Source organism: Pinus tabuliformis, chromosome 7 (assembly GCF_031772625.1).
Source record: "Pinus tabuliformis cultivar Carrire ecotype Pingquan chromosome 7, CPIR1, whole genome shotgun sequence".
Taxonomy (NCBI): domain Eukaryota; kingdom Viridiplantae; phylum Streptophyta; class Pinopsida; order Pinales; family Pinaceae; genus Pinus; species Pinus tabuliformis.
In genome coordinates, this window is record NC_142293.1 from 1,608,710,695 (window position 1) to 1,608,720,767 (window position 10,073).

The 10,073-nt window shown below is 39.1% G+C and overlaps 1 pseudogene; it reads left to right on the forward strand.

Moving 5' to 3' along the window:
* The first annotated feature begins 8,448 nt into the window (after positions 1-8,448).
* On the forward strand, positions 8,449-8,784 carry LOC149254319 (short-chain type dehydrogenase/reductase pseudogene; annotated as a pseudogene).
* The last annotated feature ends 1,289 nt before the right edge of the window (positions 8,785-10,073 follow it).

A 10,073-nucleotide genomic window follows, 5' to 3' on the forward strand; every position in this document is an offset into this window, starting at 1 on the left:
ATGTCTCATATAAATCTTCATCCTCTTTTTTATGGTCTTACCTGCCTCTTAAATTCATGTTTCACATGTTGACCCTTTTCTTATGATTGTATTTTTGCTACAACAATGACTATCCAATTTTTTTTCCTAATCTAATTTTGGAGCCTACATGAAATATCATTTCAAGATACCTTACATCATCTTGTTATTTACTCATGTTTCCCAAGTGTCAACTTACCCTCTCACTATTCTAAAGTGTCACTTTTCCTTCTAAGTCAAAGTTATCTCAGTGTCGCCTTGTCTTTAAGAGCGCTTATTTTGTCTTTCTAAAGATGGGAAAAGGACCAACTTTTCTTGACTTAGTAACTAGCTTTCACTCGACATGCATCACACATAAAAGTGAGAAAGCACCCTCTTTTCTCTAAGAAAGGTGCACTTTCCTAAAATAATAGTCACAAAGGGTCATTGTTGATTGGAACTACACCTTTCATAAGCAAAAACACACTTATAACACATAGTAAGCACACTCTCAACTCTTCGTGAGGAGTACACTATTTTTTGTGTAGTATTGCGCCCTGGGGGTCCCACCTTGAGTGCACTCCTTCAACTTAGTCCACTACACCCTCTAGCATAGTGCACTCCTTGTTGTCAAGATATACATTCTATTTCCCTGTTGCATGCACTTTCTCTTGTTACATTGTGAGCACACTCCTAGAAAATAAGAGGCTACTCCACTTTAACTAACTAACTCACTCATCGATCAACAAGTGGCGGGCATGCATGAAATTGCCTTACATGTAAAATATATTTATAATAAGCCCATTTAATTATGCATTCTCATAAGCATTCTCACTTTGGGCTAAGTTCACTTATTTGCATCAGGAGCTTCCCTTCAGTCTTAATTACAAGTAAGTTTGGATTTTGGTTTCCTTGTTAGATTTTGTTATATGTGTTGTTGTTCTTATTTCCCTTGTTGGAATTTTGATCCATTTTAGTTTCTTTAGTGGAATTTATACCCATTCGTCCTGCTACAAGTGGCATATTTTTGTCGCAACTGGAATTACTTGTGACTCTTTGCATTCAATGACCTTTCACCTTTTCGTCATGATTGTGATAGAGCCTATAAACATTTGCAGACCATTCCTCTTGGTATCATTGTGATTCTATGTTGTTGTTGGTCTTTGCATAGCATATTTTGAGCCATTTATAGCAAGATCACACTCCTAGAAGTCAAGGCCCCAGTGCCTTGGAAAACTGCACCCAGAAAGCCAAGTTTCCCCTCAGTGTGCACTCTTGAGAAACAAGAGCCCCTTCCTCTTGGAAATTGTGCCTAGCAAGAATACCTCTTTCCCTTGAGTGCACAATTCATAAATATTCCTTAGTAAGCCCTGGTTTTTCACTAATTGTGTTCCTTGCACCCTCACTAGCCTCTCTTCAGTGCATAATGCAGCCACAAGCAACAAGTTCGACATCATGTTCACCAATCCTACACCTTGCACCCTCATTGCCTTTCCTTGAGTGCATTACGCACTCACAAGTACTAATTAGCCTTTATTGTGCCTTGAGCTTGTAACCACCCTCCTCCCACATCTACCTAAGTAACCATCCAACTAGGGTAAGCATGTGATGAGAGGCTACTGTGATATAATTCAACCTCCTTGGTGACCTTAAGGAAATGGAATCGAAATAAACAAATCAACCAGACCTTCCACTTCAGCGATAACACTCCTAAGAGGTAACCCAGTCACTCAGGCATCCTACCCCTGGGTCCCACTGTTTTTTTAGACCTCTTAACCTCTAGAAACTCTCATGCTATGGGTATTCTAGCATCCACGAACCTCTGGAGGCACCCATAAGCCTGCATGTCTGCACCCACGGACTTTTCCCAACAAACTTGTGCTAGCATCCGCGAAATTTAAGGCACTTTTATAGCCCTTAATTCCATCTACTGCCCAAAACTTGTTGTAACTTCCAAAATCCATTAAGCACATGATGACAAGACTAATAAACCAAAAATCAACTTTAGGACTAGGCTTGACCATCCCCAACTAGGATTGACATTCTGTCAAACACTTAGCATTAATGCAATATATAGGTCTACGATACAAGAAATAACATGAATGACTGAAAAATATTATGAAACATGACAAGAAGGATCACCACCTTCTCCCTTGAATTTTTATCGCATCAAGTAGGTCTTGCCTGCATCATTTTAACCATTACAAGTAAATACATGAAATAACCATGACATGAACTAGTTAATTAAACATGCTTATAACCAGCATGAAACCATGGAAATAACAATGATATAACAACTAATAAATACACATATAAACAAGTACAAAAGAAAGAGAACTTAAATTTTACTAACCATAGGCAAATCCAACCAGGTTCGTGACTTCCACGTACCACCCGACCATAGACATGGCTGAACCAAATCTTTCTTTTAGTCAGTCACCCCCAAGTCATATTCCAAGCATGAATTAGGGATCTCATGGATAAACCAATCCAAAAACAACCGAGGGAATCCAAAGGTTAAACCACCTCCACCCTCACCAAACTGTGATCAAACTAAAACTTGTGCTTCGATCCCAAAGTCAAACCAAACTTCGAATGCCATCCAGAATCCTTCAATATCCTTGATGAATTTTCCATCTCCTTGTCTCTCAGGATTTACCGCAATCCAATCTCAAATCATTAGGTAGTAAACCGAGATACCACCCTGTGAAGATTTACCGCAATCCACATGAGACCACTATGCCCTAAATTGAGACTCCTCCCTCAGGGTTTATCGTGTATCCCTCCAAATCCAGTCAAGGGATTCCTAGGCTTTTGGGAATGAATGTTGAGACAACCTTCGGCCCAGATTCCAAAATCCATCCAGCAATTCCAAAGCTCAAAACTGAGATAAACATCCCAACACACCATGGCATCCAAAAAAGTTAAGCCTAGACTAAAAAACACTTTCATAACCCTCAAAACCCATGCCACCTACATCAAGAGAGCCATACAACAACATGGAAAGTCATGCATGTCAAAACTAGCTAGGAAATCACACATGCAATATGTGACCTGCAAGTATTCCTGTTGAAGTTGCTTGATCCTTCTCTTCCTTCCTTTCCCTTTGATTTCTTTTCCTTCCTTTCCCTTTGCTTTCTTTTCCTTCCTTTCTTCAAAACTAGAGCGCTCCAAGAAAACTCTAAGTGTCCAAGAGTGAGAGTGAGAGAGAGAAAAATGAGAGAGCTCCAAAATTGAACTAACAAAAAGTTACCAACTAATCCTCGGAAGCCTTTTTATTATTGAGGACTCTATTTTCTTCATTTTCCTTTATTTTCCTTCATTTTCCTCCTTACATGCAGCATGTGACCTTTCACCTTACTTTTCTCCTAATTTCATTTATTTTCATAAATAAATGTGCTAATTTTTTTTTTCCTTTTTATGCCTTTGCCTTTTCCAATTTCCTTTAGCCATAAACACATCCAATGATGCCCAATAGAATATATTTTCCGAGCATTCAACTTGGAATAGGTATCCCTTATCCATTGCATTATTTTGCCTTTATTTACTTTTATTACATGGAATTTTCACCAGGACTATTACAGAACCCTCCCCCTTGGGGAACAACATCCTCGGTGTTAAACCACACCAAGACCTTAGAAAAATTGTTGAAAAGAAAACATACTTCCCAAGGAGCTTTATAACATAGCCCGTTGTAGTATTTATAATGAAAGACCTGCTCAAAATAAAAACATCATGACAACATGATAAGATAACAACCACATCGCTTATTGTAGCTTTATAACTTATCTCATGGCGGTATTTACATCCATATATATACATATGAGAAAACATCAACGAAACATATGCCAAACATATACCAAACATCAAACCAAAACTGCTTTGCCTCAACCAGGAAACAATGGAGGATACATGGTCTGCGTCTGATCCGCTATCTCCCATGTAGCTTCTGCGGGCCCAAAGTGCTTCCACTACACTGTAACTTGATTTATGGCTCTCTTCCTGAGCATGAATTGCTTCCATTGCAATATGCACTTCGGCTCTGACTCGAAGTCTCCTTCTTGCTCCACCTACAATACAGACCAATCAATAACATGATCAACATCCTTTATATACCTTTTAAGCAATGAAATATGGAAAACATCATGGACCTTCACTATTGGAGGAAATGCAAGTTGAAAGGCCACTAGTCCAATCTTTTCAAGGATCTCAAAAGGACCACAATACCATGGTTCCAACTTGGCACATGATCCACTCCTCAAAGAGATCTTCTTAGGCTTGATGCACAAATGCACATGCTTCCCAACCTGAAAATCCTATAATACCTAGTGCTAGTCCACATAACTCTTCTATATATCCTATGTTTCCTTTAGATTCTTCTTTATAACCTGCATTTAATGTTCCATGTCTACTAAAATATCTAGTCCAATAAGTACCTCTTCATTTGATCGCATCAGCTAATGGGAGTATTACAACTCTGTCCATACAATGCCTTAAAAGGACTCATCCTCAATGACTCCTAATAACCATTGTTGTATGTGAACTCAACTAATGGAAGGTACTCCTCACATTTCCTCTATTTATGCATCACGTACATCCTGAGCATATCCTCCAAGATCCTATTGACCCTCTCTGTTTGTCCATCTGTCTGTGGATGATAAGCTGTAATGAAGGCCAACTCTATACCGAAACCTGCAAATAGGTCATTCCATAACTTGGAAGTGAACTTTGCATCCCTGTCTGACACAATGTTCTTTGAAACACCATGTAATATCACTTTCTTTGATGAAAACCTATGCCACCTCACTGGATGAATATGTATTTCTCACTGGAATGAAGTGAGCTAACTTGCTCAACCTGTCGACCATGCCCATAATAGAATCATGTTGTCTCCCTTTCATTGGAAGACCTGTAATAAAATCCATGGAAATGACCTCCCATTTCCGTTCTGCAATCGTAGTAAGCTAAATTATACCACCTAGATGCTTGCATTCTGCCTTTACCTGCTGAAAATCTAAACATCTAGCCACGAACTCTGCCACTTCATTCTTTAGATTTAGCTAATAGTAGAACTTCTTCACTGTTGTCAACCTATTCTGATATCCTAGGTGACCTGAGTATGGCGTCACCTGGAACTCCCTCAAGATAAGCTTCTTGAGCTCACTGTGATTTAGCACATAGATCCCATCCTTGAATCTCACCAAACCATTTGTCGTGAGATAATAGTCTTGATCTTGATCACCTATACTTGTACCTGTACCTGTACTCTACTATAACCTATGCATGATCTCCATGTACTTGTCATCCTGCCATCCTACCTGCAAGATCCTATCCTATAACTTTGTCTCATAAGAGCTCATATTTGTTATATGATTTACTTATATCGTCCTACTAAGAGAATCTGCAACTCAATTATCCTTTCCTTTGATGTCTCTGATCTAGAAGTTGAAGTCACTAAGAGTGGCCAACCATCTAGCTTGCGTGATGTTTAGATTCGGTTGGTCAAATAAATACCTCAACCCACTGTCATCACTTGTCAGACATACATGGAATGTCAACAAAATGTGAATGAGAAGCATGAGAGTACATCTATTATTAACATGATATACAGTTATAATACATAGGAGTGACCCTTAGATTCATATTTCAAGTGGTCCCTTAGACTCCCTTTGGCTGTTTGGCTTCCACACCAACCCTTAGAGGATTAGCTGTCCAACATTACCCCCCTTAATCCGATGGTTATGTGATTGTCCAAGACAAGAGCTGTAATACAAAACATGAAAAAATGCATGGCAACACTAGGCTGAATGTGCTCTCTGAAATGTTGTTATCAAGGGAGGTGGTTTAAGGATAACCACCAACATTGTAATGCTTAGTGTAGTTCCCAGAACTCCTCCAGGTATGTCAAGAAGATGAGATCTTTTGCTCTAGGAAGTGCTCCTGATGTTTTGAAAGCATAAACCTTCAACCATGAAAGGGAGGTCTAACTACAAATAACAGGGAGAACCTCAACCTAAAAACGGAGGTCTCAACCTATGATGGTTTAAGGATGACCAACAAATCTGGAATTCTTAATGCAATTTCAAAAACTCTTCCAAAACTGGCAGGAAGCTGAGGTCTTCTAATAGAGGAAGTGTCCCCAACTGAAGGCATGCTCAGGGGCATCGTTGTCTTTGGCTACAACTCTAAATCTAGTATGGCAGGCTGTGGCTCAGGCTCGCTTGATGTGGCTTTGAAGCTTCTAGATGACCATCATTCCCCCCCCCGTTAGATACAAGGTGAGATGATGGAGAAAACTCAAGTACAAGACTATTCAATACTCTAGAACAAGTTCAGACATATGACTGAAATATCTTCTTGGCTGTTGATGCCCATTGTCAAGAAGCGATCCATCGAAGATGAATCTTTGTTGTTGCAAGATGCTTGTTTTTGAAGCATTTGTTTGAAGAATGATTGGTTTTATGATAGTTCTTTCATGGATGAAGATCAAAATAGTGATCTTTCATATGGCCAACTCGGTCACTATGTTGGCGTTTCACAATTTGTTGTTGTTGTTGTGGAAGAGGAGAAGAATTTGGAACAACTAAAGGTGAACTATCATGAAGGAATCTCGCACTCTGAAACTGGATGGGCTTTGAGTAATCTGGAATATGAAAGGACACATCCTTGTCATATCCAAGTCTAGTTCTGTGCTTGTTATGGACAAGCTCTTCCCAAGGTTTGATGATGGTCTTAGGAAGTGTATGTCGAATCTCTGGATCTACATGAAAATCTTTGCCTTTATTGAGTACTAGATCAACATTATTGATTTGTTGCTAATGAGAGACTAGCTTAATGTTACTGATTTGACCACTTGTTGGCTTCAGATGGGTGTCATGATGCTTATGATGTTGTAACTCATCTTATTGAAGCTGAGATTTAAACTGTAAAAATTCTATCTTCTCTTATGCATTTTGTAAACAAGTTCTAATGTCAACAAGAGATGCTTTGTTGATTCTTATTGTATCATGATCAGAGGAATGTATCGGTGTTTTTAAGAACTCTAATACTGTATTAATTCTAGTCCTTTTCATTGAACGTATCACGTGAATCTCTCGAATTAGATGGATAAAGTGGTCGCAATTATAAACAAAAATACCCTTTGATGGAGCCTTCCTATGCCAGTTGATGGAGGCTCTGCATAATAAGTATAGTAGAGGTGAAGATAGTAATTTTTCCTTTGATACCATGGAATGGAAATTTTCCTTCCAATAAATCACCCAAAAAAATTGTCCCTTGAAGCTAGTGACTCGGCCTTCCAAAGCCAATTTGGCCCTCTGGTATATGATGCAATAAACTAATGAAAATATTAATATGGTTTCCATTGGGAATATAACACTTGCAATGAGATCCCACTTATAATAAGATTGAATTGATTGATCTGGAGGTGTTATTGAAACCAGCTTGGCTCTCTAAACAAACTATTATTGGAATCAAACCAATTCATCTTTTCCAAGAATAAGTTGCTACAAGCGTAGGAAAAATGGTTCCAAGAGGAACTTTAGATTTGGATCATAAACAACCAATGAATCCTTTGAATTTGGTCTCCTCTTAATTAATAAAAAAATAAATACTATTCAGCTCCCTTCAATGATTCAATCCTTGTCTTATAGATAGAGATAGGAAATGGATGAATACTTCAATCCCTTTTAGAAATGATGAGTCTGCTACAAGCAAAATAATATGACGCACTGAGATTTTAATTTTGTAATAAATGATCCAATTTGACATCATTCTATGGGAGAGTGAAACAACTTATAGGTCAAATAAGGAGTTAACGCAGAACCAGAAATATGACCAAATATATTTGCATATCATTCAATGCACATTTCATTGTTATGCATCTCTACGCTTGCCAGTGCTCGAGGTTCTACTCTAGCTGCAATGGTATGACAGGCCCATGTTGTTGGCTCGACTCTACAAACTTCACGTAGTAAAACCAAACATTGCAATGGTTCATTAATCAGGTTGGTCCGTAATATACAACTCTTCGTTAGTCCTTCAAATAACATTTCATGAAGATCTTATAGAAACGTTTGGCAATGGAATAGCATTGGCAAAGCCTGTATGCCCAATCATGTTCTTGATGGTATGAGATTCAAATTCCACGACATTTGATTATGAACATGACAATGAAGGTGGAAGGTTCACATAAGGGGGAGGCCTCTCAAGCAATAATGAAATGGAATTCCCAGCTTACTATGACGTGAACCACGAGAGTTTTGAGAGGGTACTGGTCAAAAGAACTAGCGCAACTCTGGTTGAAACAATTGACACAACCTTTTAACCTTGGATTTTGGGCACGATTCACTTGAGAAGACTACAACTGTCAGCCTGAGGTTTCAACGATGGGTCTCTCAGTGAGGACACATGCATACAATTTGCAGCATATGTGAGCCACACCAGAAACGTATGGGAGCCGAGATTGCCCTTCACCTGGCCACCGATGGCACTAATGTTGTGGTCAACTACTTGAACAACGCAAAAAAAGAAGAACAGATTGCCTTTGCTATCAATTCAACCCACTGTCGCATGGTGGCCATTGTCGTGAGAGCTAATGTTTCAAGCTCTGGGGATGTGGCCCGACTATTGGACAAGGCGGAGGAAATTTTCGGAGTATTTCACATAGTAGTCAATAATGTAGGGATCATTGACTCTACCTACGCAACGATAGCGGAGACCAACTTAGAGGCGTGGGATGCCGCTTTCAATGCCAATTGCAGAGCCCAGGGATATTTGAGCAGCTGAGACAGACCACACAACACGCAATCCTCAGCACATCGAGACAATCATGCATTCAAACACATTCAAGCACATCATGGTGTACTATGGGGAAATATACAGTCAGAAAGAACAAGAGTCGGGCTATGTTCATGAGCCAATATATAGTTTGGGGTGTAATATGAGACATAGGGGAGTCGATATCAGTGCGCTAAATGTAATGGAGGGAGGTTCAATGTCTCTAGGTAGCAAATTTTAAATGTATATTGACTAGAGGTGAGAGTGTTATATAACAAAGGTGGGAGTATTAACTATGAGGAGGAGTTACGATATAACAAAGGCGTTATATGTATGTCAAAGTATACACTATAATCGGGAGGAGAGTATGGTATGGCGGTTTGGTAATCGAGAGTCGAGCGGTTTGTTTCAATACAAATGGAACTTGAAGATATACGTTATAAACAGACGCACTAGTTCTATCCTATGTGGAGGCACCAACTCAAAGCCATAAATTGACAGATTCAAGGAGAGTGCTTAACCCAGAGAATCAATAGAGTTCGTGGACAGAAAAATGCTAAATTAATACGTGTAGATTTCAGAATACAAGGAAACCCTGAAAATTGTTAAGGGTGGTAGAACTACAAAAGGATAACTCTGACGAGCTAGAAAATGGCAGACCAACAAATATGTAAAATTAGGTTCATAGTAATTGTGTGGGTAGGAATACGTCTGCAGCTCTGATACCATGTCATACATATATGGAATGTGAACAGAATGTGAATGATAAGCATGAGAGTGCATATACTACTGACATGATATACATTTATAATACATAGGAGTGACCCTTGGTTTCATATTCCAAGTGGTCCCTTGGACTCCCTTTGGCTATTCAGCTTCCGCAACAACCCTTAGTGGATTAGGTGTCCAACATTGCTCATCAATACAAACCTCCTGCAAAGAAGATAGTGCCTCCACATCTTCAATGCATGTATGATCGCTACTAGCTCAAGGTCATGTGTCAAAATGTTTTTCTCATGCTCATCTAGTTTCTGTGACTCATGGCATGCTACTTGTCTTTATTTCATGACAACTCCACCAAGTCTTCTCTTGCAAGAATCTCTACACAATACAAACTCCTTGTCTGGATCTGCAATCTTTAGTACTGGTACATGTGTCAACAACTACTTGAGCTGCTCAAAACTAGCTGCAGATTCGTCAGCCATTCAAACTTCTAACCTTTCCTCTGCAATGATGTGATAAGATATGAGATGTGTGAGAAGTTCTTGATGAACCTCCTATAGTAACCTGCCAATCCA